The 20,948-nt window shown below is 48.6% G+C and overlaps 1 protein-coding gene across 2 annotated transcripts in view; it reads left to right on the top strand.

Annotated features, from left to right (window-relative positions):
• The window catches only part of BMAL1 (basic helix-loop-helix ARNT like 1), a gene marked incomplete at its 5' end in the record, with an annotated part of 99,110 nt that overhangs the window by 10,984 nt on the left and 67,178 nt on the right, over positions 1–20,948 (top strand). For both annotated transcript variants that reach the window (XM_080817792.1, XM_080817791.1), the window contains one exon: positions 20,718–20,790. The remainder of the gene's footprint in view (positions 1–20,717; positions 20,791–20,948) is intronic.

Here is a 20,948-nt window from a genome sequence, read left to right as displayed (position 1 = left end):
TTCCTTATCTGTGGAACAGGTGTAACAATTCCTGCCCAGCCCCTTATAGTGTTGATCTGATGCTGCAATGAGATAAGGAAAGAATAAAGGTTTTGAAAGCTGTAAAGTTGCTCCAGGGCTCAAGGGAGCCACAGCATAGTTTTCACAGTGAAGGAGTACTGGCCTTGCAGAGATAGCCTGGAGGGCAATGAAGGGAGTTCTCCCGCCTCCAGGGCATGTTTAGGGATGAGGCGCTGTCCACCAGATGGGTGCTGACGGGCCTCACTTCGCTGGGTAGGGCCATATTTTGAAGGTGGAAATATATTTCACTCTTAGAGATGGGGAGCCACAGCCTGGGCATGGCTGGAAAGGTTAGGCGCAGATACTCACATTAATCTCTTCTCTGCACACACCTCTCAGGGTAGTGATGGGCAGCTGTGAGCCAGAAAAACAAGTGTCAGGATCTAGACAGCCAGTTGGGTATGCTTGGATGTTTCACCTATCCTGGGGCATGAGGCAGAAATCCAGAAGAACCTTGATTAGCCTAGGGACTAATGGGGGAGCCAGCACACTGTCCAGGTAATACCTGATCCTAAAGCCTGTAGAAAAGTCTTAATTGGAGATGTGCCAGATCTTAATTTTTGTTAGTTTCACATGGTATTATCATCATCATCATTATTATTACTTAACATTTCAGCATTTGCCATCTGCCAAGAACTGTGCGAAGTGCTTATATGCCTTTTCCCATTTAATAAGTAACTCTGTGGGGTGGACACTGTCAGTCTCATTTTCTAATTAGGGAGACTGAGACCCAGAGATGCTTCAGATAACATACAGTGGGTGGGAAAGCTATGATTCAAACCCAGGACAGTCTCTGGAGCCTACACTCTCAACCACTATCATCTTCTTTCTCCTTTTTCCTTGGTACTCCACATGCTTCCTGCCCCTGGTTTTGAGGTTTCTGACAGCACAGATCTTCGGAAGGCATTTTTGGTCGATAAATGACACATTACACAGTGGCCTCAGCTCACTCTGACTCTGTCTTCTTCGTAGCCCATGGCTGACATTGAGCAGCTCTCGCTGGCTGCTTACAGCTCATGAGCAAATGGATGCCAGGCCTGAATGTAGCAGATTGACTAACTCTTGCCCTCTCATGCATGTGGGAATTTAAAGCACAGCAAAAGGCAGGGAAAAGGATTGCTCTGGGTCAGTTTTTCAGAAAGTGGCCAGGTAGCTTGTAGTCCACTCAGCATTCATTATGATGCTTGTCAAAATCTCCCCACCAAAGTCTTTGCAAATGTCGTGATTCTGATAGTATCATTTACCTCTGTGTGTGATTTATGAAGTAGCTTTTATATGCATTGTCTTGTTTAGTCTTCACCACGGCCCCATGAGGAGAGGTGTTATAAAGACTCATTTTGCAGGCTATGAAGTATCTGGAGAGTTTAAACTACTGCCCCGGGTCCCAAAGCTAGTCGGTGGCAGCCAGGACTTAATACATTGCTTTACGGACTTTAACTTTTACTCTGTTCCCAAGTTTCTCTTTGCTTTCTGTGAAAGATGTTAATTGATCTGACTTACTGTATTCAGAAGTCCGCAGTAGTTACTAAAGTGAAGTGTTTTGTGCTACACACTGTTAGCGAATCAGAATAAATAAAAGGTCATGTAATTGGTGGTTGTGTTGGGTTAGTTGATTTGCACTTGCTTTCTATGGCATAGAATACACCTATATCTTTTGTGGCAGACTATTAGACCAAAGGCCCTTCTAGCTTTAAAAGCCCAAAGGCTTCGGTGAGCCAGGCTGAGTCAGTCAGTTAAGCATCTGCCTTCAGCCCAGGTCATGATCTCTGGGTCCTGGAATCGAGCCCCACATCAGGCCCCCTGCTCAGTGGAGAGTCTGCTTCTCTCTCTCCCTCTGCCCACTATCCCTCGCCCACATGCTGTCTCTCTCTCATATGTGTGTGTGTGTGTGTGTGTATATATATATACACACAAACATATATGTGTATATATATATATATATATATATATACACACACACACACACACACACACACAACCTTTAAAAAAAAAAAAAAGAAGTCCAAAGGCTTTAATAGATGATCAAACATGGCATTTATGTAATGTCTTTTAAAAGTTGACCATCAAGTTCTCGGTTAGGAACACAAGCTCCTGTTATCACATTGTTTCCATGGAGAAATTAGCCTTGGCTCACATCATTTCGGCTCTTGGTGCCTTTTCCAGGAATGGAGTGAGCCACTGTAGGAGAGAGGACTGGTCGTGCTTATCACTTACAGCGCTCTCCCCTCCTGTTATTGAAGGGGCTGATTCGCTTCTATGGGCTCTTTCAGTTTTTCCTGGGATCTGAACATAAATCATCTTTGAGGTCCTGGTATTTGTATTTTTTAGAATTTTTCCCTTAAAAAAACCTGAATGGAACACTTCCTTATGTAGTTTTGAACCTCCTCTTTGAAGTATTTAATTGGTGGCAAGGGGCTTTACTTGGAGAATGTACAACTGTTGTCACTCAAGCCTTTTTGGTTGGGATACCAAGTAAGTTCCTGTATTAAAGAGATCCACAGTCACAATGGCTAAAACTAGTCCATAGTACGTAGTGGTTCGGGCCTTCCATCTTCATCATGTGGTTTCCACTTGGTGGTTGAAGGGGGAAGCTTCTAATGTGAACATCTCCTGGGGGAAAGGGGGGTGTCATTTTAAGGTCAAGACCTGGCAGTAGCACATTCTTTTATCCTAGGGGCCAGAACTTAGTTATATGGCTTCATTAACTACAAAAGGAGGCTGAGAAATATCTTTAAGTGGGAGGTCATGAGTCCAGCAAAATCTATTTTTAATAGTGGAGAGGAGATTGAACATTAGGAGAAGCTTGTGGTGTGCTGCCTTGCAGTACCCATGGGAAGGATTCAGTAGAGTCTGGAAGCTTTCCTGAGAACTGGGGAGATGCCTGAGCCCAGGGTCAGAACCTAGGCAGGCACAGAGAAATCAGGACATGTGCGGCCATCTGGAACTCAGGGCGACTCATGGCTCAGAAACTAGGCAGCCAGGTAAAGCCAAAGTGCCAGAAGGAATACGAATAATCTGAAAGACTTCCGTCGTCTGTTAGAGGAAGATTCATCAGTGTAAGTGGTACGGTAGACAGGGAACTGAGCTAGGAGCCAGGAGACCTAGGTTTGAGTCCAACCTCTTCTGCTTCATAACATGGGGCAAAATACTTTGAAAAACGTTTGCTTTGTCATCTACAATACGGGAATAACAGTGATGGCCTTTCCTGTCTTCCAGGCTTGGGGTGAGAGTAATGGAAGGGGGAAGGGCTCTGCAAACTGCAGCTCCGTGGAGACTGGCCTTGCATCGTTGTTACTCACCTGTGTCCCCAGCACCTGCTGTAAGGGCTGGCATGGACGTACTGGTATGAAATGTGAATGAATGTGTGAAATGTGAGAGGTGGGAAAGAAAGTGCATTGTGCAGAGATCTTGATCCCGGGTGGTCTTCTCTGCTGGGCAGAGCGGTTCTTCTGCTGTCTACTGGCCACAGTCTGGACCTCCGTGTACAACCAGGTGCCCTACCGGGACATGGGCAGACTTCAGGGCAGCTCCCAACCTGGTAGTGCGGGACACATGATACATGTATGGAGAGGCCATTTGCTTATTCCACTGAAAAGGTGATTGAACCCAACAAAACAGGAGCTAGGACTTCCAGTTGGATGTCATGGTCCATGAATGAGAACTGATCATTTTTAAATAGTCTGGCCTGCCTGCAGATTGGAAGACGAAGCCTTCTAAGGCTGTCAGAACTTAACCTCTTGCTTCAAAGTAATAAGATGGGGTTGTAAAATTCCCTGTTAATTTGGAAAAAAAAATGTGGCTTGTTCAAAACAATAAATGTTTACTGAAAATATGATAGAGGTAAGCGATTACAAAGATAAGTGTATGGTTTCCATCCTATGGGTGTTTCTCTCCTGGCCGGAATGATTTATTTTTTTTTTCTCTTGCTGGAGAAATGGGGGCTCAGTGGATAATCAAAAAAATTTTTTAACTTTGATTCATTTTGTTATTTAATTTGTTTATTCACTAAGGGTGACCTTCTTTCTTGGAACGCAGTGGAGTATTTTTAAATGGACTTAACTGGGAAAAAGCAGGACTTGAGCATACATTCACAGTATGCTCCTGCCTCTGTTAAAGGCTTCATGCATAGAAGGAGGGAAAAGCACCAAAATGTTAGCAGTGGTTCTCATCTCATAAATTCAAGGTGATTTTTATTCTCATCTCCTTCTCTGCGGTTTTCTGTTTTTCAATAGTGAGCTTGTGTTACTCTTATAATCATAAACGGCTAGTTAAAAATGAGTCTCGTAAATTAATACTCTCCAGCCAAATCAAGAATTTTTATTCTTGGCAACCCGGCCTGGGCTATAAGCTCTCATGTTAACTTAGACCTAGCCAGGTGATTTTCTGCAGGTTAAGGGATTTGTTAGAAGGAGGATGTTTTCCCTGTGGAGATCAACACAGAAAGCCATTGTTTTGTAATATGTCAGGAAAGAGGAACTCTGCTCCTGGAATCTGACCAGCCTGTCTTATGGAAGTGAACTTTGCAGCTTTCCCACCCGCCATGGGGCTGTTTTCCTTTCTCTTATGCTCATGTGCTCCTCAGGGACCCCCACTCCATCTTTCTGGGACTGGGGGAGCCTGTCCTCTGTTCTCTCAGGCCCTGCGCTTCCTATGTCCTCCGTCCCTGTTCCCCGCCTTCTGTTTGTGACTATAGATTTGGTTGTGGTTTCTTCTCACCGCCACATTTGCAGACTCAAGAGAAGTATTTGTTCCTCTTCCCCATCACAGGTGTCCCTTGCCCTTGTCATTGCCCAGGGGAGTGGCCAGAGCTGTGCTCCTGGGACAGAATGAAGAGGAGGGCTGAGGCCTGTAGGGCAAGGGTGGGGATACTGAGCTGGCTGCGGAACCCTGGAGAAGCCACTGGGCCATCCAGCGAGCTCTTGGCCCGACCGTGGCAGGGCCCGCTCTGGCACAGCTCCCGCAGACGACAGCTTGGTGTCGGAAGCCCTGCATTGATCTGTTGCTGTCCTGCGATGTGGCTATCACCGTTCTAGATGCTGTCAGGGGGCACCGTGATGAGCAAGGCAGACCTGCCCTCTGCCGTCATGGAGCTTTCATTCCCGTGGGTGAGAGAAATGGTTTGCAGGGAAATAAATGAAGCTCATTACGGATTGTAAGAATGGCATCAGAGATGGTTACCTGTGCCCTTTTGTAGTGGAACAGGCTGGGCCGGGGTTGGGATGATTCCGAGGCCCGGCTCCTTCTATGTCCCTGGTGCTTTGTGGGGGGAGAGGAGATGGGGAGGAGCGAAGAGATCGGGGAGGTCTCTCAGGGAAGCTGAGCTGCTTCTCCTGTTCCATCTGCCTGGGGCCAGGTGTGGGCCTGCAGACCTGCAGGGAGAGCAAACGATGCCCAAGCCCCGGGGCTGGCCCTCTGGGTCATTGCACTTGCCCATCTCTGGGCTGCGGGCACACATCCTCCTTTCCCACAGAGCGATGAGCCAGTCCACACAAAGCAGCCCCCATCTGTCCCAGGCCAAGCATTGCGTTTTCGCCCTTATTTGCAAATTCTGGTGACGACCAGCCTCTCCTTGTCCCTCCAGAAGGATGCTGGACTACTGTTCCTTTAAGGGCCAGGATTTTCTGTTGTTGTTGTTATTTTAATGAGCTCCTCCCTGCCGCCCCATCCTGTACCCACCTCCAGTCCTTTCTGGGGGCTCAGAGTCTGGCCTTGTGTGGATTTAGGCCATGTTGGGTGACATGGCCCTTCCCGCAGCTCTCGATCATCCACGCTTACAGGGCCTTTGGCCATCACTGTCTGCTTGCCTTTCAACTGCCCAGAAAAGCTAGAAGTTGGGTAGTTGTGAGTGATTTTCCTGAGCTTCCTTATTGAGTCTTCTTTTCTATTATACTTCTCTGTCAGATGGGCCATTTGTCCTGCTCTTTGTGCCCCGGCTTTCTGAAAAACCAGGACAAACACGACCCTCACTCTTGTGGAAACTCGGCTCCCTTCCTCCTGCGGACCTTAGTGACTGTGTTTTCTGACCCTTCTCCTCCCACCTTCCCCTTCAAAGAACAAAGCCTTTGAAGCTTTCCTCACACTGGTTTGATGCAGTATGGGAAACTTCCAGTTCCCTGCCTCCCAGAGGGGTCTGGGACCCACTTTGGCTCCCAGAGCTCCCCTCAACGGCTCTCCCACCCGTGAGCTGTGATGTTGAACCAGAGAAGAAGTCATTCATGCTGTGATCATCTAACACTCCTACCAGGGCCGACAGGACGGCTCTTTGTTACTAAATCAATTTTCTTGGGGAGTGGGGAAGCTTGTTACGGTTCTCATCTTTTTGGTGGTGTTACCATTCCTTTAAAAATATATCTGCATAAATGCATGTGTGTGTATGCATGTTTCTATAGTTCTACAGATAGCAAAGGGCTTCGGCATGAGGGCGGCCCTCACAGGACTTGGATTTAAACCCCGGGAGTGGTCGTGATCCTTTGGGCCATATATCCTTTTGTCCTAATATCGACTGGCTGAACTTTGTAAAGTTTTGTTTCAACCTTCATTTCATAGTCTCCCTGGTTTCTGGGAGAGCTTTGGGGTTCAGCGTTTGCGGCATTCGGAGAAGGAGGCAGTCATTGGATCCACCCCTTAAAGACACAGACTCAGTGAGGAGGGCCTTCGGTTGCCTGCCTAGTGCCGGTGGCTCTGAGGCCCCCGGGTTCTCTTACACAGTGTCATCACCGAGGACTGGAGCTTTGAGGCCTCAAGGCCAAGGCTCCTGTCTGGAGTGCACCTGTTACAGTCACGATGGCCCAGGCCATCTGCAGACCTCCTTCACTTGGCCCTAGCATGATGAAGTGAGTCCAGGTTGCTTCGAAATAAGCAGTTTTATTTTAAACAAGTTTAATCCCAAAGTTGCCTCTGGGGTGGTCTGAATGGCTATCCTCTCTGCTCCAGTGTTTCCTCTTGTTTCATCTTGTTAGCACAGCAGCCTGGCTTCATTGACCTGGTCACTAGTGGCTGGCAGACCCCCCTGACCCCTGGGCATGGCTTTGCCTCCCTCTGCTAAGGAGGGCGCAGAGAAGGCATGCTTTCTCTTGGTCTGAAGCAGGACCAGCCTGCGCGAGGCTGCGGGAATGAGGGAGCCGTCTCTTTGTTCACTGTTTATTGAGGGTCTCCTGTGTGTCTGGTATGATGGGAAGCCGCTGGAGCATTGAGAGTAAGAAAACAACACATGATTTATGTGTTTTAAAGGTTCTCCTGGCTGCCTGTGGGCCGACATGGGAAGGATAAGCATGGAGCAGAGGGATGGGTTAGGAGCTGGGGGTTCTGGGCCAGGCAACCAGGCTGGCTCGGACACTGGTGGGAGGCATCTGTGTGAGCAGACAGGGCATGGACAGGCCTTCACTGGCCGCCCTTGCCCTTTGACCTGGGGCTCTAGATTCCCTGCACCATGAGCCTGCCCTAAGTGTGCCAGGCCCTGCCGAGCTCCTGCTTCATGGCTGGTGGTGCTCACTGCACCTGGAATGTTCTCTTCCTCTGCTTCCCAATCCTGGTGGTTCTGCCAGTGCCTCACCCAATAACCTTGGGTAAGTTACCAGATCTCTCTTGAGCCTCCATTTCTTCCTCTATGAAAGAGTGATCGTAGAACCACCTCATGGGACTGGGAAGGAAACACGAGACGCACTTGACTATAATCACTGCAGGCCTCTGCCTTGGTCTCCTGCTTCCAACCTTGCCCTGCTCTGTGTGCTCTCTGCCCAGTGACCCAGTGAGGAGGGGTCCATTCGAGTCATATTCTGACTCAGAACCCTCTCGACAGTAGCTTCCTGTCTCACTCAAAGAAAAAACTAAATCCTCCGTGTGGCCCAAAAGGCTGCCCAGTGCCCCTCTGACCTCATCTCCCACCCCAGGGCCTGGTATGTAACCAAGCAAGCTGAGTCGTGCCGAGCTCACTGTGGAGCATGTAGGTGGCTACCCCTGCCCCCAAGTTGTGCAGTGCACAACTCATGTGGCCGGATGCATGCTCTTGGCTGCCCCTCTCTTGTTCCACTCTGGCCACATCGGAGACCTTACTGTTCTGCAAACCTGCCAGGCCTGTTTCGGGCTCAGGCCCTTTCCTCTGACGGCTCCCTCTGCCCTGAATGCTCTTCCTCCAGATTATTGGTGTGGCGTGATCACTCACTTCCTTCAGTTCTTTTCTCAAATGTCACCCTGTTTAATGCTGTACGATTCAGCCCACTGCCTCCCAGATGTTTTCCTGTTTCCCCTTTGACTTATTTCCCTCCTTGGCTCTTGCCATCATCTAACATAGTCTACATTTTACTTGCTTATTTGGTTTCTTGTCTCTTTGCTCAACAAAAGGTGAGCTGCAAGCTGTGAGAGAGGAGACTAGCCTGTAGTTCACTCACTGCTGTCTCCCCAGAGCCTCAGACAGTGCCGGGCAGCACGCAGGGGCTGGCTAATGAATGTGTGACTAAATTGGCACTAAAGCAAGTGAAGGGTCTGGTATTTTGGCTTAGCACGTAGGAAACACCCAGTGAGTGCCGGCCGCAGTTGTTTTCGTGGTTGGTGTTGACCATCCTTAGGGGACGAGACCGCCGTCCTCAGGCCAGATTGCATCATGGCCTCCTCCACTCTTCACTGCCCTTCCCTCTGTGGCATTAGTGGGACTTGTCTCACTCTTCTCCCTGTATGAGCCCAGAGTCCTGTGGGGTGAAGGCGGGCTTGTTGGGATTTGTGTGCTAAGGACCCCACACCCGTGGGGCAGCGTGGAGTAGGCGCCCAGGAGGTGTCTGCTGCTGGCAGCCATGACAGGCGCAAGGGACTCAGCAAGCCCTTACGGGTGGTCGTGGCCGCAGCATCGCTACCTCATATGTGCTCCCCCTCCCAAGGGGCACCAAGAGTTTGACAACCACTTAAGTGATGAAATCTCTAATACTATCTTTAGAACAAATCTGGGGGAGCAGAGGGCCTTCTGTGCCTAATCCTTTGAATGATGGTGGCTGGGTGACTTTCTAGTTCCACACGTGAGAGTCTGGCCCTTTGGCTGTTCCGGCCCCAAGGAGACAGTGTGATTCAATTTACACTCGTTCCCTGGGAACCACGTGAGCAGCACTGGTAAGTTTGGAGGAGGCAGGGGAGAAGCAGAGAGCGCTTGCACTGGCTTCTAGGGAGCCTGCTCTCCAGAGCAGGCTTCTGGAGAGTAGCCCCTGGCCAGTCCGGGGACAACGGTGGTGCCTTGGGAGGCGTGAGCTGGTAGGTGATTTGGGCCTTGTGAGGGAGGACTGTAAATGCTGGGGCAATGGGTTTGACCTCTTGTACTTGGCAGGAAGAGTCCAGATTAGGGATTCTGATGGGATAGGTCTAAGAATCAAGGGGGTCAGGGGAAGTGGGGAAGAGCTTTGGAGTCGTTGTCTCCTGTCTGGAGGGAGTTGTCTTATGAGAGCCGCAGGTGGCATACCAGTGCCAGAGGCCGTGCCATTAGGGACAAGCATTGGCACCCACAGGACAGCAGAGCTTTAGCTGAGACAACAAAGTGCAGGGGACTGAGGAGTTAGAAGTGGGGGTTCAGCATGGACTGGGTGCAGGAGCGAGCTTTATCTCCTCGAGGGGAACTGTTGGTGTCCCCGGGTCACTGGGATTTTTCTGCCCTGCTCTGGGTCGACTCACCAATTCATAAGCCACTGTTTCTCTGAAATCAGCCAGGTGCCTACACTTTGTGCTGGGCGGACCAGCCCGACTCATCAGTCAGTTTTGTACCAGCGTGCTCTTCAGGAGACCTTAAACTGAGAGACTGGCAAACTCAGGTTCAAGTGTGAGCACAGCCCATAACTCTCTGTGGGCTGTGGTCAAGATGCTCATTCTCTTGGGGGTTCGCTTTCTTTTTTTTTTTTTTAAAGATTTTATTTATTTATTTGACAGACAGAGATTACAAGTAGGTGGAGAGGCAGGCAGAGAGAGAGGGGGAAGCAGGCTCCCCGCTGAGTAGAGAGCCAGGCGGAAGGACAAGGGGCTGATCCCAGGACCCTGAGATCATGACCTGAGCCGAAGGCAGAGGCTTTAACCCACTGAGCCACCCAGGCGCCCCAGGGGTTCGCTTTCTTTATCTGCCAGTTTAGCACCAAACCAAGTCCCTGGGTGGTAAACTAGAGCCTCCTAAATCCCTCCTGCCTGGGGTCAGGATTAGACCTGGAGGCCTGGGTGGGGCTGAGCCTTCAGTTGGGAGTCCTGGTACCACAGGGTGGAGAGGACTAGTTCTGACATTGTCTTAGGGGTTTGAACATTGTTCTCTCATCCAGGGACTGATTCCTTCCGCAAAACTAGGGAGGGTTCTTCCCCCCCCCCCCCCCCCCCCCCCCCCCGCCTGCTTTGGGATGGAATTCCTGAAATGACCTTGGCTTCGTGGAGCCTTTCCCATTTCCTGTTCTGCTCTCCTAACCGTGGTCCTTGCCCTATGCCCAGGGGCCTCATTTGTCTGGCTGCCACCTTTCTCTCTGGCCTTGTTGTGTGAGATTTTCTCTCACCTCTCTCCTATCTTCCTTTGCATCTGACTTCAAACTCTGGGCCTGATGTGCCCCCTGGGGGATCAGTATATATGCCTGCATGTTTGCACTCCCTTTACTCTCAAGATTGTATCCTCAGCCTGCTCCACGTGGCTCCCTCGTTTTTATCATGCTCATTTAAGATGGCTGTGTAACATTGTATCAAGGGAATGCTTTTAATAAACCCTGAGTTTGTTATGGGGCGTTTAGGTTGCTTTTAATTTTTGTTCTTTCGGCTAATGCTGCATTAGCCGTCTTTGTGTATTCCAGAATCATTTTATTAGGTTGGCATTTATCTAGCTAGTGGCAACGGCCCAAGATCAGATAGAGAATCGGAATTCTTTTTTTCAAGAAAAATGTTGTGAAGATATATTTGAATTTTACTTTCAATGCTAGGAATGTTTTTGTTGTGTTTTCCATGAACAAAGAAGCAGGGCAACAGCGACATGCGATGAGACAGAAGAGAAAGGCTACATATTTACAATTAATACCTGACCTGTTTGTTCCTAAGTGTGGAGGTGAGCCAGTACATTGTCTTAAGGAGTAATTTGTCTGCTCAAATTGAGGAATTCTGTATCCCTGTAGCTTTGATGCTGTGATTAAAACAGTAGAATAAAATAAACAGTGATCCTTTCCTTCCTAATGACGTTTTCAAGAAATGCCCTAAAACAAGAAAAAGTAAATGGGATTTTCACAAACAAACAAACAAACACACACGGCTCCTTAAGCCAGAGTGAGCCCGTCAGGAAGTGCTCTCAGCAGTGGAAGCAGGTGCAAGCTTGGCTTTCTGTTGGTCATAAGGAAACAACCAGAATGAAACCGACAAACGAGCGAGCGTCACTAATGTGGTTCCCAGTGCTCTCTTTAGCCTGGAATCCGTGTGGCTTTTGGGTGGCGGGAAAGGCTTCCTGGGCCCGGATGATCTGTTGTTGCCATTTCAGTGTCTGGTTGATGAGTACGTGGACCGTTTCAACCTAATCCAGCAGATGTCAGCTGAGTCTTCCCAGCACATAAGGTTGCGGGGAATAAAAATTGGGGAAGAAAAAACCCAGTGCACCACCCGTATTTCTGAGGAGCTCATGAACTGGGAGTGGGAAGGATGAAAGAAGTCTAAGCTGAGGATCCTTCAAGGGCAGCTAAGGAGAGCGTCCTGGGCAGTCAGCCTCGCCCTGCTAGGGAAGGGGCGGAGTTCCGCCTCCTCTGGAGGCTAGTGTGGGAAGGGGGGAGGGTGGTAGATGGAGAGTCAAGGAAGGGGCTGTGGAGGAGTTGCTTTTGTCAGCACCTTAAAGGACTGGCTGACATGGGGACTGGACGTGGCTAGCAAAGCTAAAAGGTGGATAGAGCGGATGGAAGTGGAAGGACATGGGGATAGGTCTAGGGTTTGGCTGAAACTGTTGTTTTCGGGTCTGTATCAGATGCCAGGCATGGCTCTAAGCACTTCCTATCTATTAACACATCTAATCTCTACAGTGATCCAAGGCAGGTACTATCATTGCCTCCATTTCACAGTTGAAGAAATAGACATAAAGGAATTCTTTAGCTGCCCAAGACCATGCTGCCGTAGAGCGAAGATCAGACCCAGTTGATTTGGCTCCAGAATCTCTGCTTCTAACCCCAAAGCTGTCCTGCCTCTGACAGGGGAAAAGCAGACACTAGAACCAGAGGTTTGGAGTGCCAGTGATCCGGGGTACACAGGTGGAAGATTGCTCAGGGTGGAGATGAGAGGGATTGCAGGGGTGGGGGTGGGGGAGTTTGCTGAGAGCCGAGAGGAGCCACAGGAAGAAAGAGCTTCAAGGAGGGGGTTTGTCAACAGGGCCCCCAGCACAAAGGCCAGCAGGTGCTCCAGGAGGTGAGATTTAAGAGCAAGTCTGAGGCAAGGAGAGAGCCGGGTGGGCCTCTGGAGAAGGCAGCCGGCTGCAGATAGCAATGTGCTGTCCATTCTGGATGATTCTGTGTGTTGAAGGTGGGGAAGAAGGCACAGGCATTGGGTTGTCTGTGTCCTCATGTCAGTAGAAAGAGGCGCGCATGATAGGGGCAGGTGAGAGCTGGCTCTGCTAATCTGGCAAACCCAGTAGCTTTTCTGCAGCCTAATGGTATTTGAAAGCTCTTGGCAATGCTGAGACCCAAGTGTGACTCCCTTATCTGAATGCTGTAGCAATCGCTGTTTTTTTCTGGAAAATTGGGCCCATGTGGGCCCTGTGTGTGGTTTATTTGAGTTCCATTTTTATAACCTTATTACCTTGTCCCCATGATGCAAGAGGCCTCTCTTTTCTCTGAGCTTTGCTGTGAAAATTGTTTCTTAAAAGGCACAAAGCGATCTCTCATCATTTGGGTGGTGTTCTTTCCATAGTCGCACTTCTCTGCAGACTCTGCACACACTTTTCATCACCCCTGACACCAGTTGTCATGTTTTTCTGATCGTTGGCAATTTACTGGGAACTTTTAGGCAGCTCTTAAATCTCACTGCCTCGGTGTTTGTCACGATTTCTCCCAGAAGAGTTTGCGCATGTACATATCCATTCAGCTCCTACCAATGACCTTGCTAGGGCCTGACACCCAGTCCTGTCCTCTTGAGCTGATAAGAGTAGCAATCAGCATTTACGGAGACTGAGCTGTTACTAGGCCCTGTGCTAAGGGATTTATTTTCATGATCTCAATCATTCCCAGTCTCTATAAAGAAAGTACTATTACTTGCCCTACTTTACAGATGAAAAAATGCATATTAAAGAGGTAGAACGGCTTTTCTTGGGCCACACAGCTAATCAGTGGCAGAGCTGGGTCACACAGCTAATCAGTGGCCTCACCTGAGGCCTTTCTGACCTTGGAGCTCAGGTACTTCATTCATACGTTCGTGTATTTGTTCATTCAACATCAAGTGATTGTCTACAACATGGCAAAGCGCTGTTCTAGACCCAGGGGATACAGCAAAGGGTGGAAAAAAAGCACAAAAATTTCCTGCTTTGGCTCACATTCAAAATTGGGAGATGGAGAAAAAAAATAAATTAAATGTACATTACCCAGTATGATAATAAAGACTATGGTGAGAGATAAACGAAGAGGTTGTCTAAGAAGCATTGGGAGAATTTTAAAGAGAGTTTTCTTTTTTAAAGATTTATTTATTTATTTATTTATTTGACAGGCAGAGATTACAAGTAGGCAGAGAGGCAGGCAGAGAGAGAGAGAGGAGGAAGGAGACTCCCTGCTGAGCAGAGAGCCCGATGCGGGGCTCGATTCCAGGACCCTGGGACCATGACCCGAGCCGAAGGCAGAGGCTTAACCCACTGAGCCACCCAGGCGCCCCGAAGCATTGGGAGAATTTTAGAGTGGTTAAAGAAAGTCTCATTGAGGAGGAGACCAAACTATTAGGTGAGGTAGCAAACAGCCCCATATCCCAGAGTATCAACTCAAGAAGACTTTATTTCTTCGTTTCCGGTAAAACTTTATTTCCCTCGTACAGAAAGAGTCCGGTGTGGCTGCTCCTTCCTTGTGATTATTGAGGGACATCCCCCGCCCCTTATGTCTTATGTCTCTGCCTTCTTTGAGGCCCTTAGATTGCTTCCCATTCAGCTGGAGGATGAGTAAGAAGAGAGAGGGTCTTGTCAGGGAGTTTTTACGGGTCCATCTGGAAGAAGTCTGTCTCTCCCACCCACTGGTCAGAACTCAGTCACATGTTTGCTTCTACCTGCGGGGGAGGCTGTTGGGAGCTAGGGTCTAGCCATGTGCCCCCAAGAGAAAGGAAATGGGTTTTCGTGAACTCATAGCAGAGCGTATGTCATAGCGAACGAAGTGAAGAAGTGAGTTGTGTGTGTCACTGGGGAAAGGGCATCAGGGAGTGGGAACCACAGTGTCAAGGTGGCCAGTGTGGCTGGAGTATGGGGAGGAGGGTGGCAGAGAGTGGGGGCAGGGATGTCATGGGGGTTGAACCATTGGAGTCATAGTTAAGACTTGGTTGAACTGGGAATGACCAGGCGGGCCGGGAACGTGGCAGGGTTTTGGAGAGAGGGCTGACATGATTTGAGTTACATTTTAAAAAGATCCCTCTGGCTGATGTGTTGAAAATTGAGTGAGGGAAGAGAGGGTAGAGTCTGTTGGAGTTGCCCTGTTGAGTGATGAGTGTAGCCAGCTCCCAAGGGGTGGTGGTGAGGGCAGGATTTGAGATCTGTCCTGGAGGGGGAACCACAGGGCTTGCTGTGGGCTTGGTGGTTTGGGGGTATGGGTGACAGAGAGAGAGGAGTCGGGCTTGTTCTGAGGTTTTGGCTTTTGCCTAATGATTGTTAGTCTCACTTTCTCCCCACAGAAGTAAGAGGGGAAATTCTGGGGGGAGAAGAAAACTGAATGCCCTCTGGGCCCTGACCTATCTCACAGCTGGCTTTCCTCCTGCAGAGTACTTTCTTTAGCACAGCTGGGCAATTCATAGTCTTTTTGGTTTTTGTTTGTTTGTTTGTTTGTTTTTAAGATTTGTTTATTTTAGAGAGAGAGAGAGAGTGCACACAAGCACGGGGGGGAGGGACAGAAGGAGATGGGGAGAGAGAGTCTCCAGCAGACTCCTCGCTGGGCACGGAGCCCAAGGCGGGGTTCCATCCCACCACCCTGAGATCATGACCCAAGCCGAAACCAAGAGTTGGCTGCTTAACTGACCGAGCCGCCCAGGCACCTCAATCCACATTCTAAGTGAGTTTTCAGACAGTGGGACAGCACCTGTGACTCCTCCCAGCACAGAGCATGGATGAGACTACATGAGCAGCGGTCGAACATCACTGTCTGGAGTCTTTGGGCCAAACCTTGGGAACCTGCTTGGACTGATGTGGAAGGGCCTGATGTTCTCTCTGGGTGGCTGAGAGATGCCTGTAGAAACGACTTCCAATCCCTGCTGTCTGTAATGTTAGAGCTCGTGTGTGTGTGGGAGTGGGAGTGGAAACAGCTTCTCTGGGACTTCCTGGGCCATGATGACCAGCCGAGGCAGAAGCCAGAGGTGGAACTTTTTAATAGTCAGTGATCTCAGTGGGAGCATAAATGGGAGAAAAGTCTGTCTTCAACAGAGCAGGGCGTGAGTCATGGCAACAGATGTTGTATGCCTTCTAGGTGCTGGCTAGGTCTTTTGTTTTCACCAGAGAGCAAAACAACACTGTTCCTGCCCTCGTGGCAGAGGTAGACCCGTGTGGATAGACTGTAGAATGATTTGTTGGAAGACAGTATATTTACGCCTAAGTATTTCTTTTTAGCAATTGTGAATGGCATCGTATTTTTAATTTTGGTGTCCATGTGTTCATTGCTAGTATATAGAAATAAAACTGATTTTTAAAAATTTTCTTATCTTGTATCTGCATCCTTGCTAAACTCACTAATTAGTTCTAGGAATGTCTTTTGTGTATTCCTCAGGATTTTCTACATAGGCAGTCATATCGTCTGCAAATGGAGAAATTGTTTATTTCTTCTTTGCCCATCTGTGTGCTTTTTATTTCTCTTTGTTGTCCTTTGTGCTGACGAGGACCTCTAGGACCATGCTGAATAAGACTGGGAGGAGTGGACATCATCGTCTGTTCTTTGTCTCGGGGGCAAGCCCGTCTTCCATATCAAGGAGACTTAACTGTAGGGATTTTGGCAGATGTCTTTGCATTTTGCTGGTATGAGTGGGGGTGAAGTAGGGTTTTCTGTGGTGCTGCCTTGCAACAGAGTGGCTACTATTTAAAAATTATCTGTCTTGCTAGAGGGCACAAACTTTGTGTTGTTGTGTTTGTGCACATGCGTGCATTCTGCGTTTCTAGATTGCTGACTTTTTCAGTTCCAAGTCTGGGATATCTGAGGCATGCGCGCACACACACACACACGCACACACAGAAAAGAAAGAGAATGCAGGGAACTCACTATGGTGTCACTCATTCCTGAGGTCCTGAGATCGCTAACGGGTCTGCCTTCTTCACTCTGCATTTTGGACATTTCTTACGTTTGCATTAAAGACGCTGTCCAGGAGTTTTCAGTGCACGCCATCTTCTGGAAGCAGCGGTGGTTGGGAACAGCTAGAGAGTATAGGTTGGGGCCAGTTTGTGGGGGGCCTTAAGATCCCAGAGGTTGGATTCTGTAGGTGGTTGGAGGGCTGTAGAGCGGTGTGAAGGGATGGGTGGGTGGGGGAGTGGCAGAGAGACCGAGAGGCTGTTCCCTGGGTCCAGGTAGTAGATAATGGGGTCTCATGTTGTGACAACAGACATGGGACAGAAAGGAAGGAGAGGAAAGTCCACATGGGAACGAGGAAGTGCAAGGAGACTAGGTTGAGGATGTGGTTTCTAGCTTGGGCAACCAGCTAAGACTGGGAAGGCCATGAGGCATCTGAGTGCAGCAGAACGGGCATATTCAGGCATCTTAGAGCACAGCTGGGAAACGAGACTAAGGGCGCTACCCTTCAGGGAGGGCTCCCTAGAGCTACAAGTCTGGCTGCTATGTAAAGATCCAAGCAAGGGGCATGCACTCCGGGCAGAGGAAACAATGTGAGAAAGGACACAGTTATGGGTAATGGCATGATGGGCCTGTTGGGACCCCCACTGCTGACACGTAAGTGGGTCGTTCTTGGCTCCGTAACTGGGCGGGATGCTGTAGGAGTTCACAAAAGGAAGAGGTTCTAGGAAGAGAGTTGATGCCACTGGGGGTCCATCTGGCCGCGGTCTGCTGTTCTTTGTATGTTTGTCATCAGTCTTTCCTCCCACAGACAGACCACCCTCCTCTCCCGACAGCCTCAGTTCAGCGACTGCAGTAAAGTGGCTGCCTCTGTATATCAGGTCTAGACAAAGTCTCGGACGGGCTTAGGTTTGGGGTGTGCTTATCCTGCGGAGCCCGTCACTCTTGCCAGGGCGTGGAGGGCTCTAATCTGGGTTGCATCACTGGCCTGCCCTTAGTGGGGCATTCGTGGTCTTTTTAAGAAGGTGGAAGAAAACTGTCTATGGAAGATTAAAAAAAGAATATTTACCATGGCTTACTGTAAATATGTTTTGAAGAATTTATAGTACATCAATGTAGGAACTCTCCGGAGAATTGTAAACAGGGGACTGGATCAAATTTAGGTTTTATTAAAATCATTTCGAAAAATAAAAAATAAAAAATAAAATCATTTCAGACACTGTGTCTGGGGTTGCGGTTGGAAATACATAAGTGACTAGAGGGGAGGAGACAGGTTAGGAGGTTGTCACTGGGGCTTCAAGGAGAGCTGATGAGACCTGAGCTAATTAAAGTCCTTAGTTGTTTCATTTGGACTTCACCTCCAGCCACAGCACTGGTAAAGAGGAGGACTGGGAGAAAGTCTAGGGACGATCGGGCAAGCAGGGCTTGGTGACCAGCTGGAGGATGAAGGAAGAAGAGGGGCTTAGGGAGGATCCCCCCCCCCAAACACTGCCACCAAGGGGGTAAAAACTGTTCTCCAGAAGGCTGGAGTTATCTTTGGAAACTAGTTATTAAGTACTGGCAGAGTTGACCTACCTTATTCACTTCTTGAGAAATGTGAGTGTTGTTGGCTTTTTGTGGTGCCTTAACTGGGAAAGAAAGCTGATTGATTGTATTTTTCTCCCTTTAAAAAGTTGCCCTTCTTTATGAACTCAAATGATAGGAGCTGCAGCTGGGACTGCCAGTTGAGAGACGGATGGCAAGAGGACCCTGGCCTGAAGACCCTTCCTCCCCGCAAGCCTGCTCCTGGGCCTGCAGGTCTACGTTAGAAACATTCATCCCTTTGGCATTGTCCTTGCTAGGAAGGCCTTTCAGGATTTTGAGCAAAGAAATGACCCAATCTGACTGATGTTGTGACCAGTTCCCTCCTGAACTGGGAATTGACCGTGGATGGAGGGAGGAGTGACACCAAGAGCCAAAGCGGGGAGACAGGTTACACCCATTGAGAGGCTCTTGCAATCATCTATGTTGGTAATGGTGGGAGGAGTGAATAATGGTTATATTCTGGATATATTTTGAAATACAAACCCATGTTGGTGAGGACTGGACAATGGCATAAGTGAAAGGAGATGGAAATGGTTCTAAGCATTTTGGCCTGGGCAACTGGAAGAATGTTGTCTTAAACTGAGATGGGGAGGGCTTGGAGGAGCAGACCTGGGGGAAGGCCAGGGTTCTGCATTGGACATGTTAAGTTTGACACACTGAACATGACTTACGCAGAGCTCCTGTCTAGGTGACATCTTACTGGAATCAGGCAGTTGGATATATCCTACTAGCCAGGAGTTGAGAGGAGAGGTCCAGGCTTGGAGAGAAATCTGGGCATCATCCTCAGCATACAAATGATATCTGAGTCCCAGACACTAGGTAAGACCACTGGGGGCGGGGGGTGGGTTGGGGTGACTGAAGGTTTACAGAGAAGAGATGAGAACAAGGCTTGAGCCCTGGGCACTCTGACATTAAGAGGTGGAGAGATAAGGAAGAACCAGCAAAGTGAAAGAGTAGCTAGTGAGGTGGGTGGAAAACCAAGAGTGCTATCCTGGAAGCCAAGTGAAAAGGGTTATCAAACCAGAGGGAATGGTTTACTGGTATCCAAAGTCGTAAGACAAGGTCTGACTTGCTCATTGGCTCCAGTAACATGGAGGACAGGCCAGATGCCTGTGTTTGGACCCCAGCTTAACCTTTCAAATAAGTCACAGTTTCCCCACTGAAGAAGAATACAGTTGTGCAAAACAGATCATTTAAGACTGATTAAAATAAATCCAAGAGGGGCGCCTGGGTGGCTCAGTGGGTTAAGCCTCTGCCTTCGGCTCAGGTCATGATCCCAGGGTCCTGGGATCGAGACCCACATCGGGCTCTCTGCTCAGCGGGGAGCCTGCTTCCCCCTCTTTCTCTGCCTGCCTCTCTGCCTACTTGTGATCTCTCTCTCTGTGTCAAATAAATAAATAAAATCTTAAAAAAAAATTAAAAAAAATTAAATAAAATAAATCCAAGAAAGAGAAAGACAGGGCTGTAGAAGTCTAGTAGAAAGGGATGGTACTTCCGACTCTTGGGGGGAGAGTAGAGGTCAGATTCATTCATGTCTTCATTCATCATTTATTCATTCCACTTCAGCTTATTGGGTTTCAGAGACTTGTGGCAGGGAAGGGAGAAAGTGGAGTTAATTGTTTAATGGGTATAGCATTTCAGTTTTGTGGGAAAGAGTTCTGGAGATGGATGGTGATGACGGTTACCCAACATGAATGTACTTAATCACTGAGCTGTACACCCGAAAGTGGTAACCGTTATCAAGTTTATGTCATGTGTATTTTACCCTCCCGCCCCCAACACACACACAATTGGGAGGAAAAAACCTAGTGGCCCCATCATGAACTTGGTCTGGGATATAATGTTGGAAATGGACGGCATTTCAATAGGAGATAATACGGACAGAAGGGGAGAAACACATCCAGCTGGAGGGAATGCAGAAAGGGAAGAGATCTGCTATCATCTGTGTTTGTCTGGATTGTGGGGTCAGTAGTGGAGGCCATGCGAGCCGAAGCTGTGGACTCAGGCTGGGCCAGTTGGTACAGGCCTGGCAGGCTGCTTGTGGAGTCGAGCTTGCCTTCTTAGACTCTGGGAGCCTCGGAAGGCTCTCTGCCCAGGGGAGTGCCATTCCAAAGGTGTGCATTTAGAAGATTAATGTCATTAATCCTTCCTGTTAAACCATTATTGAAACCAGTGGGATTAAAGCATGCATTTCTCTAGGGAAAATTGTGACCTAGCAGAATTTTCAACACCCAGGTCCATGTTAATGTACTGAACAAGTTATTTTTTCACTCATTTTACAAATACTTCTTGAGGACGACCTACATGCCCACGGTGTTCTACGCAGTGGGGTAAGAGAAGGGGTAAATGTAATAGGTCCCCTCTCTTGAAAAGCCTATACTCTAGAGACCCCCATTCCTAAATAAGAAATTATGCTCCCATATATCATGTGTTACCATGAATGTCTCACCCGAGTTCCATGGGAACTGAGATTGGGGGTGCCTGGCCTGCTGGGGGAAAACATTGTCCAGTGGATTGGGAAGAGGAGCACGATTTTCTAGGCCAAGTAACAGAAATGGGCATCCTGAAAGGATGGTGAATCAAAACCTATTGGGGGTTGTACATGCAAAGACAATGTATAAATATTCTCTCTTAAGGCTAAACTCTTATCTCGTTGGCTTTTAGGTGGTGCTGGCTGGAGTGCACACTTTTGGACCCAAACTTAAGTTTTCAAATGTGGACTCCTAGATCTTCACAGGTAAGTCTGCTCAATGCCTTCTTACCGAATGTCGCTATTGAGAATCGATATTTGGAAAAAAGGGCAAGGAAGTTATCATTGACACGGCTCCGAGAAGCCTGCAGTACGGGCAGAAAAAGAGAAGCGACATTTCACTGTTTCTGCAATAGATGTGGAAA

This window comes from Martes martes (assembly GCF_963455335.1).
Source record: "Martes martes genome assembly, chromosome: 10".
In the NCBI taxonomy this organism is placed as follows: domain Eukaryota; kingdom Metazoa; phylum Chordata; class Mammalia; order Carnivora; family Mustelidae; genus Martes; species Martes martes.
The sequence above is the reverse complement of the archived record's forward strand: the minus strand, read 5'-3'. Positions and strand labels throughout refer to the sequence as shown.